This window comes from Petaurus breviceps, unplaced genomic scaffold, assembly GCF_028583685.1.
Source record: "Petaurus breviceps papuanus isolate PSGF00001 unplaced genomic scaffold, PetGlider_PUasm1.0 191, whole genome shotgun sequence".
In the NCBI taxonomy this organism is placed as follows: domain Eukaryota; kingdom Metazoa; phylum Chordata; class Mammalia; order Diprotodontia; family Petauridae; genus Petaurus; species Petaurus breviceps.
This window is the reverse complement of record NW_027185811.1, coordinates 2,184,050-2,205,717: the sequence shown is the minus strand read 5'-3', so window position 1 is coordinate 2,205,717 and position 21,668 is coordinate 2,184,050. Positions and strand designations below refer to the sequence as shown.

At 38.8% G+C, this 21,668-nt stretch overlaps 1 long non-coding RNA gene across 1 annotated transcript in view; it reads right to left on the bottom strand.

Moving 5' to 3' along the window:
- Window positions 1–17,833, bottom strand: part of LOC138164647 (uncharacterized) — a 24,193-nt gene extending 6,360 nt beyond the window's left edge. The window contains exons 1-2 of the long non-coding RNA XR_011169144.1: window positions 17,703–17,833; window positions 13,615–13,676 (exon numbers count right to left, since the gene is read on the bottom strand). This is a non-coding gene — a long non-coding RNA (uncharacterized lncRNA). The remainder of the gene's footprint in view (window positions 1–13,614; window positions 13,677–17,702) is intronic.
- Window positions 17,834–21,668: the final 3,835 nt, after the last annotated feature.

The following is a 21,668-nucleotide window of genomic DNA, read 5'->3' as shown; positions in this document are numbered from 1 at the left end:
AAGAAGAAGAAGAAGAAGAAGAAGAAGAAGAAGAAGAAGAAGAAGAAGAACATAAGCTTATCCTCCAAAGAGATTAAAGAAAGGGGATGAGGATCCACATATATGAATATATTTCTAGATAACTTTCTTTGCTCCCTCTTCCCCTTTACTGAGCACTTGGTCTTTTGAGCCCACACCTATTTCCCATTGTACATCTGACTTTTCTTTTCATTGTCCTTTCTGAGACCTTGGGATAGGCAGAGGATGGGGAAGAAGGTAAAAGGGAATCTAGTAACTTTCCATACTACAGCCTGAAATTTATTTATTTAAATGAAATTATTAATTAAACAGAGTCAATTAATAATTAATTAATCAAATTATTTTAATTAAAGGAAATTTATTCCTTTAAAAGTTTATCTGTGTCTATGCTATGTAAATGTAGCAGGCAAACCATGGTTATTTGTCATAATTTTAATCCAAATTTTTGAATGAAAGTCTTGAGATTGAGAAAGGGGAGCTCAATACTAAAAGGGATAGTAGCCTTTTAAAAAAAGTTATCTTATTGAAATAGAAGCTAGAGAGAGGCAGTGGAGGGGTGTGGAAGGGGAGGGCAGAGCTGAGAGGTAATATTTATTAAAATGACTAATCTTCCAGAATGGATATACCTAAATAGACATGTATAAATGCATATCACTGGACCTGCTTTTCATTTGAACTGAATATAAAAAGATTATAATAACCCTAGTGCATGTGACAAGGAAGTTGCAGCAATTCACCAGAGGGTGTCTGATTGTGGCTGCATGCTGAGGTGGCTACAGCTTGGTCTTTGAATACGCCCCTCACTGACATCCTCAATATTCCCCAAGTTAACTGAAATCCCATGTGTCATGGACACACTACCCCTAATTGCAAACTCTCATTCATCCTAGCTGAAGGCTACAGCTATTAATAATACAATTAATAGTAATTACAGTAACCCATGTAATTTTCTCCCTATTTGTAGCTAATTATTATGTGCCACATAGTTGTACATATAATTCTCATTAAATGTGTAGGAGATTATCTTTGTTGTAAGCATTGTTTGATGATAACAGTAAATTCTGTGCCTGTAAGCTCAACCTTTCTCCATAGTTTATTGTTCATGGCTTTTCATCCTTAAAATAATAGAGAGAATATCAGCTGTCACAAGTGCACTTTTGCACCAGAACTGTGATTACATACCCAGAGATGAAACTCCCTTTGCCAATGTAGATCTCCATTTGTTTTGTCCTAGTCTTAGAAAGGTATCTTGAATTTTGAGGTTAAATGATTTGTCCAGGGTCCTGTAACCGTTATGTGTCAGAGATGGGCCATATGCCCAAGTCTTCCTGATTCTGAGGCCAGCTTTCCATACACTATGCTTCCTCTCACACACAATTCAATTCAAGAAATATTTATTAAGCACCTATTGGGTGCCAGATACTCTGCTAAGTACTGGGGATACAAAAGACAAAAGACAGTCTCTTCCCTCAAGGAGCTTGCAATATATATAAGGCAGGAAGGCAACACATAAAAGGAAGCTGAGGTGTGGGGGGCAGGGTGGTACACAGATAACACACAGGTGGCACTGGAGGTTTCAGACTCCAGCTTCTAACAGGTTCACTCTTGATCTGGTCAGACAGACAGACACCTTTGGAGGGGTTCATAATCAGCTTTATTCTAGTCTAGTCTTCTCAAAGCCGATAATGGGAGCACTAACTCCTAAAGCATTCCCCAATCACCCTTCTCACAGGGGTAGGCAAGAAGGGGGGAAACTACTACCCCTATGTCTAAATCCCCTCAAGCCTTGATGGGATCTGGTCAAGGCATACACAGCTTCCCCCATGGGTTCCCTGAGGAGGGAGGCAATCAGGTTTAAGTGACTTGCCCAGGGTCACACAGCCTACTTTTTTGTTTTTTCAAAGATACAAAATGACCCTATGTTCTAAAACCTTGAAGTGGGTATATATACCTGGTATAATTGAGTTTTGTGCCTCCTTATTTTAGGCAGTCAATAGTCAGTAATATTAGCAGATATCAGTTGATGGACAAGTCAAATATTGTACTCTTTCCCTAGAAATAAGGACATTCTGTCTTTCTGGAGGATTAAAGAAGACAGCACATGAGCCAACTTGGTTTCTTGATGCTGAGCTATTCTAAAATGGCTCATGGGTTACTAACCAAGGGCACATTCAGTCTACCTGTGTGACATACAGGGTTTCTCATCAAGGATATTTTTAAAAATTCATTTTGTGGGTGGGGGAGAGAGAGAGATGAGGTCCACTTCAGTAAGAAATATGTTAACTAAGGTAGTGCAGTGAATAGAGCACCGGCCCCGGAGTCAGGAGGACCTGAGTTCAAATTTGGCCTCAGACACTTAATACAAAAACTAGCTGTGTGACCTTGGGCAAGTCACTTAACCCCAATTGCCCTCCCCCCAAAAAAAGCAAAAAAAAAAAAAAAGAAATAAGTTAACTATGGTAGGCTCAACCTAAGAAAAATATGTCTTGTTGTTTTTTGAGTTTTGGACTGAATTTTAATTGTAACTTTGCTTTTCTTTCTGGAAACTTTTTGGAATGTTGTTTCCCCACTAGAATTTTTTTCTAGTTCATATTTTGATATCTTTTAAAATTAATATGAAATTTTCATATTGGTTTCCCCCCATGGTATTAACCTCATTCCTATCATGAATGCATGTAGTCATGTACTTGGTTTGTACTCTATTAGTTTGTTCTGCAAATGTGTTCTTTTGGTGGCTTGCAGGGATGGGTTCCCTATCCCTTAATGAGGGCAGAGATATAAGGAGTGTATCCCCCCAGGAACACAGAGGGTAACAAATAATGTAGACTGACCGGTTAGCTAAAGAATTACTAGGCTGCTATACCTATTTTTGGATCCCTCCACATTAGACATGTAGAAACTCGACCAAATATATTGATTCTGGTTTAAAGTGTGATGAGCACAAAGAGTAGGGAGAGGAAAACATTAAGGCATAGTAGAAAATACATTGGATTATGAATCAGGAGACTTGGATTTCTGTTCCAATTCTACTTCTAAATAGTTGTGTGACCTGGGACAAGTCATTTCACCCAAAGACTACTCCAGGATTTATCCTTCAAGCTGTAAAAACTGAGTCTAAATTAAACACAATGAACTGGAATACAAGTTGACTTATAGGAAGACATAAATTTTGGATCAGTGAGGGATTGTGAGTAATGGGATGGTGCATTAAGATACAAGTGGGTTAAAAAACAATTATGTGGATATTAGACTTCATAAATTCATCTGAGGGCAGCTACATGGTACAATAGATAGAGGGCCAGGCCTGAAGTCAGGAAGACTCATCTTTCTGAGTTCAAATCTGACCTCAGATACGTACTAGCTTTGTGATCCTGGGAAAGTCACTTAACCCTGTTTGCCTCAGTTTCCTCATCTATAAAGTGAGTTGGAGAAGGAAATGGCAAACCATTCCAGTATCTTTGCTAAGTAAACCCCAAATAGGGTCACAAAGAGTGAAATATGATTGAAATAACTGGACAACAACAACAAATTAAACTTATTGTGTAGCCCCAAGAGGAAATATTATTTTTAAACATATATTCTATTTTGATTTTCATTGAAAGATGGAAAAGTAGTACTCAAGGTCAGAATAAAATACTAGACAAGCTAACTAAATAATGAAAAGCAAGAGGTTTGAGATGATTATACCTGTGTCTTTAACTTCTAATTTTTTAAACAATCATTAACCTTACTTGTATATTGATTTTAATTTTGTCTAATGTAGCAATGTCCACATTATTGCTGTTTTCCTGATTTTATTATTGTGTATAAGTATGGAAGAAGGTTCTCTCCTTTCTTAGTTTATGTAGTCACAGAAAATACAGAATGTAATAGTAAGAGTTAAACAGCTAAGCCCAGATTGTTTTATGATATGTGAACACTTTTCTCCTACAGAATGAAAGGGAAATGGGGTGGCTAGGTGGTGCAGTGAATAGAGCACCGGCCATGGAGTCAGGAGGATCTGAGTTCAAATCCAGCCTCAGATACTTAACACTTACTAGCTGTGTGACCTTGGGTGAGTCACTTAACCCCAACTGCCCCTCCAAAAAAACAAAACAAAACAGAATGAAAGGGAACAACCCCAATGCTGATTGAGCAAAAATATTTTAAATGCTAAACGGTTTTTTTCAAGGAGTGCAGATTTGTGGAGAGTGCTTTGTGGAAGACTTTTGTAGGAGGGAAGGATGCTCTCTCTCTCCTTCTCCCATTGACCATGGAATCTAGAAGCACAGTAGTACAACCCATCCAGCAATCCAACAGTTTATTGGTCTGAGAGAGTTTGAGGTGAAGTTAAGAGAACAGACATGTACGATTCAGAAAGACATGGTTTCACAAACGCTGTTACTCAAGGAAGAAAGCAGCTTCAAAGATCCCTTGAAAAAAGAGAAGAGATCCATCTATAGACTAAAGAGACAACCAGCTCTGGTGATGAAGAATGGAGCTGTGGAGAGGAGCACAGTGACTGAAATTATGAATTGTTTTTTTTTCCACACATATATCCTATACATGTGCTTCACTACCATTCTATTCTAAGTTTAGTCCAATCTTCCTATGGCATTGTGCATATTTGTAGGAGAGTACATTCCAGGTTTGGTTGGGGTGAGGGAAGTATTCTGTGGCTACTAGTTTTACTTTGCCTTCTTAGTAAACACTCTAGCTAAAAGTTAATTGTCTTTCCTAGATGACCATAAAATGGGAAATACACTGGTGGGGACTCATGAATGCTAGACCCATAGCCTCAAAGGATTACCTCTAGAACCCAAGATAGCAACCACTTTTTGTGACACAATTTGGGAATGCAATTTAGGGAATATTCCAGAGGTGATGTTACATACATAATATTCATTCAAAAGTCAAAAAGCATTTATCAACTATCTGCTACATGCAGACACTGTAGTTGCTATAGAGGCAAAAAAAATTCTCTGAGTTAGAGGAGCTAATATTCTAGTGAAATTTGTTGTGGTTACTGTTGTCTTTACTATGTGGTTGTAATTGAAATAGTTATTGTTCTGCTTTCTTTTTCTTGTGCAGTTTCATATATAGAGATTTCTTAGAATTTTCTTCTTACCCCTTCTCCTTGTCCTGACCTGTGATTTTTATTCCCATGGAGAACTTCAGTGTAAAAACTTGCTTTACTAGATATAAATTAGACCTACTATTCTGAAAAGTAATGTGGATTTATAGGGGGGTGATAAGTGACTAAAATGTCCATGCCCATTTACCTAGAGATGTCATTGCTTATTATACTCTAAGAGCTGGACCATATCCAGTTGTCCTGATCCATATCTGGCCACTGGACCCAGATGGCTCTGGAAGAGAAAGTGAGACCGGTGACTTTGCACACAGCCCTCCCTCCCTTGAATCTAATTCACTTGCATGTCATGGTATCATTTTCCTGATGTCATGATCCTCTTTGAGAACAAAGGACAAACCACAACTCTAAGAAGGTTAAGGACAAAAAATAAAGGTCCCATATATACCAAAATGTTTGTAGCTATACTATTTTATGTGCCAGCAAAAAAAATGGAAACAAAGTGTCTGTTTAGTTAAACAAATTGTGATGCACAAATACAATGGAATATTACTGATAATGAAGAATTCAGAGAAGAATGGAAAATGTATATTAATTGATGCAAAGTGAAATGAGAACGAGGAAAACCTTATATACAATAACTACAATGTAAATTTTTTAAAAATCCAAAACCTAATAATATATGAGATAATAGCCAAACTTGTCTCAGAAAAGAGTTGAGAAAATTGACGTCTTCATGGCAAAGGTGAGAGACTACAAATTTAGGACATCATATATGTTATGGCTAATTTTGCTAAAAATTCTCTCAGCACATGCTCTGGAACTCTTTTCTTAACTTTTACTTCCCAGGCAAGTCAGGTCCTCAATGGAATGGCTGCTATCTCCTACCATGTCCCTAGGGGCATCCCTAAGGGGTTAGTGTGCCTTTCTAATACTTCAGTTCATGAGCCCCTACTAGTGTTCTTCCTCCCATGATAACCACTTGATATAAAAATCAATCAGATTAAATTAGCTTTTACAGAGGTCCATTTATTAAGGTGATACTGCAAGAGCAATGAGTACAAAGGTCTGTGACACACTCTTCCACCAGTACATGCATTTGAGTTTAAAGAACATGTTGTTGTTAAAAGATAACTCATGGCTCTCAGAAGTCCTCAAAATTACCCCTTAGTTATGGGGGTTTTCTGCTGGACTACTTGTAGAGCATCCACAGCCCTTCTTCATTTTGTCCAATTTGTCTTCAGTTCCCATGCACACATTGCTATAAGCTGGTTAGCAGTTGCTTTCTTGTAGACATTGTTGCCATACCAATGAAAAAGTACAAATTCCCTGGTCCTCCAAGTTTGTGAGGCTACTGTAGTGGTAGAAGTGGTGGTGGGTGGGTAGGGGTGTGTGGTGTGGTGTGTGTGTGTGTGTGTGTAAAGGAGGCCCAAACTATTACTGAGGTGATTCTTCCTCAGAAGCTTGGGTGGAAGAACTCTCTAAATTTTTCAACCATTCAGTATATGCTTAATGTCACACCTGGTTGAATTGCTTTTTGATTCATATCTGGTCTTGTTCACATCTCTCTCTCTCTCTCATTGCTTCAGTGAGATGCATTCTCACTTGATACAGGCATCAAGGATAAGTGGCATGGGATAACCAATTTGCTCAACTGACCCTCACTTTTTTTCCTTTAAATTCTTTGTTATCAGGGCATACTTGTTAGATGTTAGGCAGCTAGGTGGCACAGTAGAAAGAATACTTGGCCTAAACTCAGGAAGACCTGAATTCAAATACAGCCTCTGACACTAGCTGTGTGATCAGTGTAAGTCACCTCTGTTTGCCTGAATTTCCTCAACTGTAAAATGGAGATAATGATAGCAATTATCTACCATGGTGGTTGTGACAATTGAATATTATGTTTGTAAAGTGCCTGGCACATTGTGGGCTATATACTATCTAAATGCTAGCAATCATTACTATTAAGCATGGGGGTTGTGGGTGGGGAAGATATATTCAGAAACAAATGTGATATGACAATTAAAGGAATCAGCAAATTAAAATCTTAAATGCAATTAGTTATTCTTAGAAGAGCTCCTATTTGTAAACTGTACTATAATAACCTGTTTTGAGCCTCAGGGCAATATAGTGGCCCATAAAATCCACTTAGTTCCCTCTTTGATCTAGGGAGTTAGGCTCTCTGCCTAACCTTAAATTTAGTCTGTGTTAACCTCTAGTTAACTTCTCTCCTCTTTGTGGTTGAAATAAAATTCAGTTTCCTAGAAACATGTAAGTAACTGTGACATATGGAAAGATATGGGAAACGGTGGATTGTATTATAGTGTCTGTGAACGGATATGAATTGGGAGGGGAAGTTAGGGAGAGGGGGTGAACTTTTCTTGGGATTTTCCACTATCTGATCCCTCTTCTGAGATGCCTGTTGAGCCAATGACTCTGTCACAGCTCAGTCTTCCTTTTGCCCCATGCCTGCTCCAACCCCTTAAATCAAGACTCCCAGAATCTCCAGATTCTGAGACAGCTTCTCCCTTTTATACAAACTGCTTAAGAATAAACCATTCTCTCACGTATGGCTTTGATTGATTCAAGGAAGTATGTAGGCCCCTTTCACACGGTCCTGATTTTTTATTTAATGAAAAGTATTTTCGCTGTTCAGAGCACCAAAGCCAAATGGGGGTGGTTTAGACTCCATCTTTCAAAAACAAAAACAAAAAAACCCCAACTCTCCCATGAAGCAGATTAGACTATTTTTTTCAGTGGTTTTTAATCTAACAAAGTTGCCTGGAGAACCTGGTAGGCTGTTAGTTCAATCAAATAAACAAGGGCTTACTGGGTAGCAGAACTGCACACTGACCTAGGAGATAAAAGTACAAAGAATGAAATGATTCCTGCTTATAAAGAGCTTATATTCTAAAGTTGGAGACAATTACATACATAAATACATACAGAATTAATGTAAAGTGAATAAATACAAACATATCTAAAGTAGTTAACTGCAAGGTAGTTTGGAAAGGACTAGCAGTTGCCGGATCAGAAAAGGGTTCCTATGGATTGAAGTTGGTGTCTTAGCTGCCTTTTAAAGTAAGAGAAGGAATATGTAAGAGGGGAGTGCATTTCAGGAGTGGAGACAAGTGTTTTGTGTGAGAAAGCAAGAGAAGACTAGTTTGGCTGGATCGCAGAGTACAGGAAGAGGACTAATGTCCAATGAGACTGGTTCCATATGTTGGAGCCAAGTCAAGTGGGATTTTAAAAGCTAAACAAAGGGAATTATAAGCAATAAGTAATCACTAGAATTGGTTGAGTAGGGGATTCACATGGTCAGATATGTGTACGTAAGGAAAATCACTTTGGAAGAAGACAGTCAAAAAGCATTTATTAAATACCTACTACGTGCCAAGCAAAGAAAGGCAAAAGATAGCTCCTGCCCTTGAGGTGTTCAAAATGTAATGGAACAGACAATATTCTAACAGATAAGTACAAATAGCATATGTAGTATGGATTGGAGTGGTAGGAAACTTGAAGGAGGAATCAATTAGGAAAATCTAGCTAGGGGAGAGTGAAAGATCTTGAGGTTCTGAATTACAAAATTCCACAAGGCTTTCCAAAGAGGTTGGCCCCAGGAAGACATCATTCTGATAACTGCACATGATTCAAATGAAGTGAACTATTGACTTAGTTATTGAAGCTAGTTGGGCTTTTTTTCTAACCTAAATATTTCCTATTGTTTGGCTTTTACACAGAAGAAAAACTTAGCCAAAAGGGGAAAAACATCTAAAACTCCTTTCATGGAAAGGAAAAAAAAATACCTCAAACTTTTAATACTACTCATGTTGACAATTTTCAGTCAAGATTATTTCCTTTTTCTGTAGTAAAAATCTTTTCAAAGCTACAGTTGCATACAAATAGAAAAAAATCTTACTGATACTTCTAATACCCAAGGGAACTTGTTTTCTAAGTAAGGTGTTCTTTCCCACATATTAAAAGAATATGCCTTTAAATTGTTTTTAGAAGACACTTGTAGATTGCAAAGGATTTTGTGCTTTACTGATAATAGGTTATATTTTGGTTTGGTTATTATTCCCTTCTCTCAAAATATGAGAGAGGAAGGATCAGGGGTTGTCATGTAGAAGTCTTCAGGGGAATACAAATTTTGTCCTATTAAAGGATATATTTTAAAATAGATTTTATGTATATGATATATATTTCTATTTTATTATATATATTTTTTTAAACATATTTTTTAAAGATCCTTAAAAGTAAACCAAAATAAATCCTACTGTCCCTTGGAAGCAACAATCTGAATGATAAACATCACAAACAAGGAATGAGATTTCTGACTTCGGATTAAAAAAAACAAAGGAGGAAGTACTTTTCTTCCACACCCTCTACCCCTCCTTCTTGTTGGCATAAGTCATGGGATCCTAGAGTCAGAGCTGGCTATATTTCTCTTCTGATCCCTTTGAGGGTCTTACTTGGACACAGACTCCAGTACTCCTAAACTTCACAAACCCTTCAGGGCTCTGGTTAGATTCTAACTGGTAAGATAAAATTAATTCAGAAAAAGTTCTTTTTTTTTTTTGTCAGCAACAATCAGTAAGTTTTAAAATAGAATAGAATCAAGGAAGGATATTGAGGTATTCAGGTATAAGAATAGTGTCTGTGCTTAAAAACCTTTTGTGCCACATCCAATCACCCTCCATGTAAGGTGAGCTTTCTGGCAAGAGAGATCTCTAGGAGATGTCTCCCTGCTTCCTTTTCTGTGCTGAAGCAGGGAGAAGCCTAGGGATGCATAGAGCTCGAGAGAGCATCTGAGGTACAAGCAAGAGCAAAGGCAAGGTTCACACTCGAAGATAAGAAACTAGTTCAGCAGGAAGTGGGCACCCCAGGCCTGCTAAGGATCATGTGGTCAGAGTGTCCAATCCCACCTCAGATGTTTATACAGCAAATGTCACTTGATGGTAAAAGGCTCTCTAGGGAAAGTAATTAAGAACAGTACCTTGCCGGAAGGCTGACCTGATTGCTGAAGGCTGTACTGAACAGTACAGCCGGAAGGCTGACCTGATTGCACCCTTTAGTCTCTCTCTATCCTTCTTTGTGCTCAGGTAATTTTAACTACTCATTGCCTAGCTGTGACTTTTTCATTCAAAGACTTACTTTGTTATCAGTGTCTGTCATCTTGAATTACCAGAAAGGAGGAGGAATGGAAGGGGATGGCACCTTTACCACTTCCTTTCTCCTGCTCCTTCCCCTCTATTTTCAGGGACGTTGGTTCCGCCCAACTAGAAGAAGTGTGCTTTCTCCCTAAACAAAGGCTAAACTTTTTCCTTCAGTTCCCCCTAGCAATTTATAAGAAAGTGCTATAAATCTCTGATGCTTATAGACCATCTGGATCAACCCCCTCAGTTTACAGATGAGGAAACTGAGACTCAAAAAGACTATGACTATAAATGGCAATGCTTGGATTTGAATCCAGTTCCTCTGATCCCAAACCCATTACTCTTCCTTTCCATACTCCTGATATATAGTGAATTTAATGTCTATCATTTACCAGTTAAACTCTGTTCTTTTGTACTTTGAGTTGATACTTCAGAAGAATGTGATTTTCTAAGTGTAGGGAATTTCTTTTTCCTTCACTTCCTGTAGATGCTCTATGGTTTAGGAGATATAGTAAGTTGTAGGAACACAGAAGTTAAGAGACTCATGTCAAAGGTGGGATTTGAGTAGAGATCTACTAGAGTTGAGCCCTGATTTCCAAAGAAGGACCTATCTTAACTTTCAAAGCACTGTGCAAAGATTGAATGATCACTATTCTTAAGCCTTATCTCACCTGTTTGAGTTAGATCAACATTAATTACAGCTGGAGCAAGAGATATAAAATAGATGAATTTTATTTACAAAGACAATCATTGCCTAGATAGTCATTTGTTATTTACTATGTGCCTAGCAAGAAGCTGCATGGTATGTTGGATGTAAGGTCAGTGTCAGCAATCTGGGAAAAAGTCCTATCCCTAAACATACACTATGAAGGCTAAGTCACTAACCCCTTAGCGTCCAGGGGCATCTCTAAGGGTTATAAAGTACCAATGAGTTGTTGAACTTGGAGAGGAGATGGCCTTTCCACACCAATACAATGACCAACCACGGTTCTAAAGGACTCAAGACAAAACATGCCATTCACCTCCAGATAGAGAGCAGATGAATTCAAACTGTAGCTTGAAGCATCTTTCCTTTTCTTTTTTAGACATGGTTAAATTGGAAATTTGTTTTGCTTGACTATATATATATTTGTAGTAGATTTTGTTTTTCTTGTGTTCTTAGTGGGTGGGGGAGGGAGAGAAAGGAGAAAAAGAATACTAAAAATAACACAAAATTTAATTTAAAAAAAAGAAGTGATATACAAATATCAAACATTATTATTACTATTTGTGAAATGACTCATTCTTAAGGTGGGGACTGAGGCAGATAAGGGGTAAAGAATGAGGTCACCCACCCTCAGAGGCAAAAGTCAGGAGTATCTTGGGACACCCTGAGCTTTCGGGCCTTTCCTCATGAATGGAGCTTTCCCAGAAGCACCTTATTTTGGCTGTGGTAGACTGCCCTCTAAGGACACCAGAGATCTGTGAGACTATCCCTTTCATTTCAGATTGAGTGAAGGTGTACATGTGAGTCAATGTGTTGATGTATCTGTGGAAGTGCCTGGGATGGTTACAAGCTGTGTGAATGAGTCTTTGTTGAAGCTATGCTCTCTTGAACTCTCTGGAACAATGGTACAATAATTATGGTGACATGTACATAGTGCATGTTAAAGATTGCAAAACACTTAAGACACATGATCTCATCTGATTCTCATCATGACCCAAGAGGTAGATAATCTTGGCAATAATATTATCCCCAATTCACAGATGAGGAGATAGCTTTTGCTTAAGAACAGAGATTCTTAATCTGGGGTCCTGAGCTTAAAAAATTTTTTTTGATAACTGTACTTCAATATAATTGATTTCCTCTGTAATCCTATATATTTTATTTTATGTGTTTAAAAAGATTTTTCTTAGAATGGGTCCTTAGGTTTCACCAGTTTGTCAAAGGAGCCCATAACACACTTAGAAAAAGTGAGGAATTTCTGATTTAAGAGGTTAAGTGATTGATCCCACAACTAGTCAAGTGTCAGGGCAGGACTGAAATTCATGATACTTTTTGTGGCCTCCTACACTCCTCTGAGGGCAAGTTACTGAATTTTCAGTCAGTCCCTAAATACATTTTCGTTTTGAGTTGTTTTTGTCCTTTTTTCTCTTTTCTTACTTAAAACTTTATCGCTCCATGGGTTTTAGGCGGGAAAATCTACCCTGTCCTCTACATACTACAGTTTCTAATTAAAGGGTAAGTATGCTGGTATCTTTTCTGTGAAGTCCTAATGGATCTTATCTATTGCATCAGTCCTTTGACCCTCCTTGGATCCCAAAGCCCAGGAAGAAATTTCAGTTGCTGGTGCTTTTTATGACTCCTGGAAAAGGTTAGCACCTCTATCTCCCAGATAAAGCTAAACAGCCAGAGTGCCAGGACTTTCCTTCCCTTTGCTAATCAAATGAAGTTAAATATTAATGTCATTCTCCACTCCTGTAGTTTAAAGGCTAAACTTCAGCATGGGTTGAATGATCATGTGGCCAGCCCTGATCTAAAGGTGCTATCTGTGACAACTTCCAAAAGTCATGGTAAATGCCCCTTTTTGGAATCAGATTGAAGGACAGGAGGCCGCTGACTTCTGTGTCCAGATTATTTCTTTTCTTTTCTTTCCCCTTTTAAAATGTTCAACTGATGTTCTTTGTTTTTGTCATCGTCACTTCCCAGTGACCCTCCCTAGGTCCCTCTAGCTCCTCCTAAATAGAGCTCCCCTTTGTAATAAATAGTATAGTCAAGCAAAACAATTCAATACATTGGCTAGTGGCTATGGTCCATTAATTCCAGGGCTTTTGCTTTCACCTTAATCCTGGTCCTTTATAATATAATCCAATTATTGTTGTTCATTTGTTTTGTTTCTTAAGAATCTATTTACCTAATGCTGTGGTTTGGATTTTAAAGATTACTTGGCCATCATTTTTCCACCTCAGACCTTTCCAAACAATGTTGTTATTGTTTAGTTGTTTTCAGTCATGTCCAACTCTTCCTAACCCTATTTGGAGTTTTCTTGGCAGAGATAGAACTGGTTTACCATTTCCTTCTCCAACTCATTTTACTTATGAGAAAGCAGAGGCAAACAGGGTGAAGTAACTTGCCCAGTCACTTACTCGAACTGCTAGTAAGTTATCTGAGGCTGGATTTGAACTCAATCCACTTTGTCATCTAGCCTCCCTACTGAAGTAAGTATGGGGACCTCCCAGTTGGAACTGCAGGTAGTCAGCTGATGAAAGAAGGAGATGACACAACTAGTGTTTAACACACACACACACACACATACCATAGCAAAAACACTGTTTCATCAGTGCTCTTTGAATTGGACTGAATGGAACAGTCTCAGCTCTGCCACTTACTATGAGATACTGGGCAAGCAGCCCACAGGAGACAGTGAGTGGTCTCCAATCTGGCAGGAACTCTGCGTAGGTGAAGAAAGGAAAAGAAAGACATAACATGCAGATTGTAATTCCAACAAACAATGTCATGTTTCACAATGATATCATTGATACATCTCAACAACATCCCTCCTCCCCTAGACTAAGCACCCCTCCTCTCCCCCCCCCCCCCCCAGCTTAATTTGATCACCTGAGACTAGACTGGCCCTCCCTGCCTCCTGGCTTTGTCACCTCCCCCTCCAACAGGAGCAGTCCTAATGTTCCAGACAATTCAGCCTTGTCTAGCTTTGCCTACCTACCTTCATTCTCCTTCCTTGCATGATTCTTTTCCATGCATGCCCTCGTGGCCTTGGCTTACTTTAGCCCCTGTTCTCTCCCCTCCCTGCCATGAACTTTAGAAACAAAGTCATAAGGGAATAAAGTCATCCTTTCCTTTTTATGGAACCAATGAACTAGTGTTAGGTGAGGTAGGTCCATAATTTAAGATGTAAAGTAGGTTGGAGCCAGATGAAGGGCCTTGAATGTTAGACTAAAGCATTTAGACCTTATTTTTAATAAGCACTTTAGTAAGTAAAGGATATTGGGGCCTCACCATGGGCTTTATGACTCTCTGATCTTCACTTCTATCACCGTCCTCTTTATCAGCCCCCCCCCCCCTCCCCCCCCCCCCCCAAGACCTTAGTCTGGACTGACTCATCCAAGGTCATAGGATTTTAGAGGTGAAAGGGATTGTATTGTTGTTCAATGGTTTTTCAGTCATGTGTGAGCCCTGTGTGAGCCCATTCAGGATTTCCTTGACAAAGATAGTGGAGTGGTTTGCCATTTCCTTCTCCAGCTCATTTTTTACAGATGAGAAAACTGAGGTTAAGTGTCTTGCCCAGGGTCACACAAGGGTCTTGAGACCAGATTTGAACTTCTTGACTCTAGGCCTGACACTCTTACCACTGTGCCATGTAGATGAGCCTAAAGCTTATCCATTCTATATTTATATACCCTTAAGGAGATCAGAGAAAGAAGGAAAAGGATCCATACGCACAAAAATATTTATTGCAGCTCTTTTTGTGTTGGCAAAGAATTGGAAACTGAGGGGAATTCAAATGGGGAATAACTGAACAAGTTACGGTATATGAATGTGGTAGAATACTATTGTGCTATAAAAAATAATGAAGGGAACAGTTTCAGAAAAATCTGGGAAGACTTGTATGAACAGATGCAGAAAGAAGTGAGCAGAACCAGGAGAACAATGTACACAGTAACAGCAATAATGTAAAAATAGTCAACTGTGAAAGACTTTGACCTTTACAATGACCTACCACAACTGCAAAAGACTCATGATGAAAAATGCTATATGCCTCCAGATAATCGATTGACTCAGATTATAGATTGAAGCATATTTTTCTTTTTTGTTGTTGCTTTTTCCATCAGAACATGACTAATGCAAAAATATATTTTTTCATGCTTCCATATGCATAAGGGGTATTATATTTCTTGCCTTCAAAGTTCATTCTCTACCAATCAGAAAGACTTCTGATGGGTTTATGGGACTCTAGGTGATGCAGGAGATACAGTGCCCAGCCCGAGTCAGGAAGACCTAAGTTTAAATCCAGCTGCAGACACTTACCAGCTGTGTGACCCTGACCAAGTCACTTAACCCTGTTTGCCTCTGTTTCCTTATCTGTAAAATGAACTGGAGAAGGAAATGGCAATCCCACTTCAGTATCTTTGCCAATGAAGACATGACTGAAATGACTGAACAGCAGAGAAGCTTAAACACTTTGACCACATAATGAGAAGATAGGACTCAATGGAAAAGACCCTACTGCTGGGTAAGATTGAAGGCAAAAGAAAAAGGGGACAGCAGAGAATGAGATGGAGAGATAGTATCATGGAAGCAATGAATATGGGCACTTACAGACATTGAAAGATAGTGGAGGATAGGAGGGCCTGGAGTGCTGGGGTCCCTGGGGTCACAAAGAGTCACAAATGAACCACAACTAAGAAAGGGAATTCTTAGATGAGCAAACTCACTCTACACTTCAGCCTTAATCTTCTTTGTACTTTAGAGACTAGTGAAATGTTTTTCCTGCAATCGTCTAGTGCAATGGTGTCAAACTCAAATAGAAACTAGTCCCTACAGTGGCATATTAACTTTAAAAACACCCACAGATTAACCTTATCTCTATTTTTGTGTGTTTTTATTTCTTTTGTTAAATATTTCCCAATTACATTTTAATGTCTGGGCTGACAGTTTTGTGGACTCAGGTAGGTTTGATATTAGATTTGACACTTCTGGCCTAGAGCATTTAAGTGGGTCAGAGAGTCAGAAGACTCCCACCATTCATGATTATATTATTTGGGTGGAACAGCTAGGATAGAGCACTTGCCCTGGAATCAGGAGGACCTGAGTTCAAATCCAGCCTCAGATACTATCTGTGTGACCCTGGGCAAGTTACTTAATAATGATTGCCTCAAAAAGAAAAAAGAAAAGTGACCTGCCCACCCACCAAACTGTGCTGCTTGGGTAATCCCTTAGTTAGCAAGGACTCTAGCTCTGTCTTCTACTAAGAACCAAACAAAAAGGAAAGCAACGTGATGTGGTGTACGATGAAAAGTTTCTTGCATATCATTTCATAGGACCTGTGTTCAACTCTGCTACTTATCACCTGTGTGGATTTATGTAGGTCTTAGGTAGGTAGATCTCAGTTTCTTCACGTGTTATGCTCAACATGACCCTTTTAGTTCTAAATCATAGCCCCTCACCAAGAAGTTAAGAAGTAAATATTAAGTGCTTGCTGTGTGTAAAGCACTATTGATACCAAAAAAGGGGTAAAATCTCTCTTATTAGCAAAAAGGTGATGGGAAGTGAAGTTATTCCTGGATGGAAGGAAGGGCTGAATAATGATGGGAAATGGAAGCCATGAAAGACAGGGGAAGTCCAGGAATGTTTGCTCCCTGAGGAGAAGAGGGGGAGCAGAGTACACATCAAACAACAGTGATCTGATGGCAAGGAAGGGCACTGCTCCACCCAACTAAATATAATCATGAATGGTGGAAGTCGTCTGGCTCACTGACCCACTTAAAGACTGATCTACCTGCACAAAATTTATTTTTTCCTAAGATGTTTCACCTCTACTATTTCTCATCACTGCCGGCCAACTGGCATCTACCACTGGGAGTTTCCTGCTCTATATAAACCTTGTTCATTTGTTATTTATATGCCATTCTTATGCCATTAAAATACTATAGTGTCAGAAATGCTGTTAGAAAAATAACTTCTATTTTAATCTGTATGCTATTCGATTATGAATTGAGCTGTTAAAAGAATGTGATCAAAATGTTAAATATTTAATGGGATATATTTTATTTTAAATGTTAAATATTTAATACAGTATATTTTGTTCTAAAATTGATAATAAGAATAACTTCGAAAAGGTAGTGAAGACTACCTTTAAGTTATCCTTATCTTGGGGCTTTTTACTTGGGCAAGGTCCTAAGATCTAATCAGCCCTGCTGACAGCTTGTTTTAAAATTCTAAAGTACAGTAGTTAGAGAAACTAGGACCACTTCCAGTCAAAGTTGTAAGAACCTACTATGTGCCAAGTAGTGTGCTTTGCTTGGGGGGGTAGATACAAAAAGAGGCAAAAGACAGTCCCTGCTCTCAAAGAGCTCACAACCTAATGAGGGAGACTGAAAGCAAACATGATGCACAGACAAGCCAGATACAAGACAAATAGGAAGTAACTAAAATAGGGAAAATTCAAAAGACACTCCTTTCTTTACAGAAGTCGTGAAGATTTTTTGATCAGGATTTAGGCCTCCAAAGAATAGCTTTAGACCAAAACAATAGTATCTGACAATCTGTAAGCTTCCTTCTAGCACAAAAATTCCCAAATCCCTTGCTTTTCTAATCTTAGTCCTTAGAGCCTGGATACCTAGTAACTGAATTCCATTTTTTAAAACTCACAAGTGAATTCTCTCCAAAGGCAGAAAAAAATGAAATGGGACTATGGAAAATTGTCCTAGCTGCGCTTTGTTCCTGCCACACCTACCTGCTTGGGCCTCTTCTATCCATGCTGGATAAACAGCAGCTGGTGAGCAGGACTCCAGGTGTGATCTAGCTCTCAATAATGTGAAAAGTAAGGTGGGAGAGAAATGGTTAATTTAGTAGGAGGGGTGGGAGGGGGGAACATCCAGGAAGAACAGACCTGGGAGTGGTGGACTATGGCAGCTTAACTCTGGCTTCAAGGATCATTTAGATAATCAGGGGCTTATGTTAGGTGAGGAACTTTCGTCCCTTCCAGGACACAGTTCTCTGATCTCTTTTATCTGTTTTCTTGCTGCTCACTTGGCTTTTCATGGATCATTCATGGTAGTCAGGGATCAGGCAAAGAATTTGGATGACCTCACTAATGACTTTGCAGATCAATTTTCTTGGCAGAACTCTTGCCCAGCATCTGTGTGGGATGGGGATCTGTCATCTGCTCATGTAAGAATGATATCATTGATACAAATCACCTGATATAAAATAAGCTACCCCATTTAAATGAAAATTTTAAAACCAGTCCAACATTTCTTTTGAAACATTAAAAAGAAAAGTTATTCTTCCGTGACTAGCTTTTTTTCTTAGTTTATTTATATTTAGTTTTCAACATTCACTTCCATAAGTTTTAAATTTTCTCCCCCTCTTTCCCCTCCTCCCTCCCCAAGATGGTATGCAATCTGATATAGGCTCTACATACACATTCCTATTAAACATATTTTCACATTAGTCATGTTCTTTAGAGGAATTATAACAAATGGGAGAAACCGTGAGAAAGAAAAAGAATAAAACAAAAAGAACACAGTCCACTTCACTCTGCATTCAGACTCCATGGTTCTTTCTCTGGATATGCATGGCATTTTCCATCATGAGTCCTTTGGGATTTTTAGGTCCTTGCCTTGCTGAGAAGGCCTACTTGACTAGCTTTTTAAAATGTTTTTTTTTTTTCACACTCTGCTCCAAACACCTTGAAGTTTTAGTCAAACATAATATTAAAATCAATCAACAAGCATTTTACTATGTGACTGACCCTGAACTGGGCTCTGAGGCTACAAAGAATGAAAGAATCCCTACTCCTGAGAAATTTATATTCTAATGTGAGGGATAACACTGAGAGTGTTCCATCCCAATTACAAACGTATAGAAAGAATTAATACATGATAGTTAGGGTGGTGCTTTAGCTGTTTCCTGAAGGAAGAGTGACACTAGGAGGTAGTGGTAAGGGAGGGGAATAGTCTACACCAAGGCTCCGAGAAAGGAGATAGTGTAAGCAGATAGAGAAAAAGCAAGTTTGGCTGGATTTTAGAGTATGAGGAAATTAACATATAATGAGGATAGGTTGGGGCTAGGTAGTGAAGGGCCTTCAGAGTTGAACAAGGGAGTTTCTTTTTCATCGTAAATAAATAAGGAGCCACTTGGGATTTTTGAGTAGAGGAATGATATAGTTGAATTGCTTTGACAGCTGAGTCAAGGATGGTCTGAGACAGTGAGAGATCTAAGGCAGGGAGACAAATCAGGAGTGTCTGAACTAAGGTGGTAGCTATTTGAGTAAAGACAAAGGGAGGAATGCAAGAGATCTCATTGAGATGCAAATGACAAGCTTTGGCAATTGATTGGATGTATGATATGAGGGAAACTGAAAAATTAAGGATAACATGGAGCTTATTAAACTAGGAGACTGGAAGAATAATTCATCAATGTAAATAGGGAAGTTTGAAAGTGGGAAGGATTTTTGGGGAAATGATATTACTTTCTTTCCTCATCTCTGCATCCTGGCTTTCCTAGCTTCAAGTCCTATAGAAAATCTTACCTACAAGAAGTCTTTCCTGATCCCCCTTAATGCTAGTGCCCTCCCTCTATTGATTATCTCCAGTTTATCCCATATATATCTTGTTGATACATAGTTGTTTTCATATTATCTCCCCCATTAGATTACGAGCTCCTGGGGATCAGGGACTGTCTTTTGCCCTTTTTTTTTTTTGTATCCCCAGTTCTTAGCACAGTACTTGGTACTTAGTAGCCACCAGATAAATGTTTGTTGAATGACTGAGTGTTTTATACATGTTCAGTCTGAGATATCTCTGGGACACCCAATTTAAAATGAAAATAGGTAGTTGGTGATGAAGAAGTAAGGCTCAGGGGAAAGACTGGGACAGATATAGATCTACATAGAGGTGATAATGAAAGCAATTGTAGTTGATGAGGTTAACAAAAGAGAAAGTAGAGGGAAAGAGAAGAGAAAAGGACCTAGGACCAGAGAAGGGAGAATATCCAGGAAGAGAACATGGTCAACAGTATAAAATGCTTAAATGGAGATTGAGAAAAGACCATCAGATTTTATAATTAAGGGATTATTGGTAACTTTAGAGAGAAGTTTAGCTAAGTGATGAGGCCAGATTGCATAGGAATGAGGAGTGAGAAGGGATGAAATAAGAGAGTAAAAGTAAAAAGAGAGTAAAAAATAATGAGAGTAAACAGCTTCTCTATAATTCTAAGAAAGGAGGAGAAATACGAGATGGTAGTTTGGGGATGGCAGGGTCTAGTGAAGATTTTTTTTTTTTAAGATGGGAGTGACTAGGATAAATATCAAGGCAGTAGGAAAGAAACCAGGAGAGTGAGAGTTAAAGATTAGGGAGAGAGGAGATCATTGAATGGGGTAATCACTTAGAAAAGTTGGGAAATCGGCTTTGGCAGGAAGTAAGAACATGTCATTATCAGAGACTGGGGCTGAGGGGTGATGTCAAGGGGTTTTGAGATGAAGAGAAAGACAGGAGATGGAGCTCATGACTAATTGCCTCCATTTTCTCAGGAAATTCTAACAGCAGTTAGGAATAGAAGTTTGCCTCAAGAGAAGTCCTAAGCACTTGATGGCCCCACCCTTGTGTGGGCAGAGCCCCTCTTTCCCAATTCCTCCCTTCTGGCTTTGCAGGGTTATAAATTTTCTTTTCTTTTTTGGTAACTCAGAGGCCCCTTGTGGGAGATGGGGGTGAGAACATAACTCTTTAAACCTGCCTGGGAGAGGCAATGTAGAAGGGAATTTACACTAAGGGATTTTCTCAAATTGACTTTCTCCTGCTTCTACTTATCAAGCCTCTTCTACCAGAACACTGTTTGCTCATTTTGTGCCCAAGGAAACCCAAGATGGCCCAGATTAATTGAATTTCCCCCTGCTTTTGAGGAGCCATAATAGCATGTATCAATAAAATCTCTTCAGTTCATCTGAAAACGACAGCTATTGCTGTCTGCTCTTTGAAAGAACATTTTCCTCTGTGTCCTTGATTGACCATAGCCTGATTCAGCTGCACTTAATTCCCTCCAGGACAGACACAAACACACAAAAAACAGATATTTTAGAGAAAAGAGTTTCTTTTAAAAATGAATGCTTTTAAAAAGAAATGAAGAATGGAATATAGCACAGTTTGATGAATCAGAAGTAGGTAAGAAACAAAGAAGTAGAGATTTCATCATTGTTATTAGGAAACAGAAACAGCCCTTTCCATTCTGCATGTTATTTGGTTACAGTCTTTTCTCTCTTCATTATAGCATCTAATCTGCAGATTTGTAGTTATGGCAATATTCATAGAGTAAAAGCAGTGGTGAAGCTGGTGGAGGGACAACCATTCTCCCATTTCCTCCTCTCCTTTGTACCATAGATCTCTTCCTCTTCTGAGCACTTATCTCACCTCTCATTTCTTATGAGATTATCCCCCCATCATCCCCCTCCTCTACGATAAGAAAAGAAGACTGTTTTTTTTTTTTGGAACAATCATAACATCCCCAAATCCTTAGATCAGAATATATTGATTCCCATCCCACAGTGAAGACATCCATGTCAGGTGTATTCTAACTCCTTGGTAAAAACAGGGCTACATCCTTTTTGGATTTGGGAATTTTGTACTCCTTTGCACAGTCAACTTCATTATACCTGGCATTAGCAATCACCCATCACAGTATCAGCATAACATCAGAACTTAAC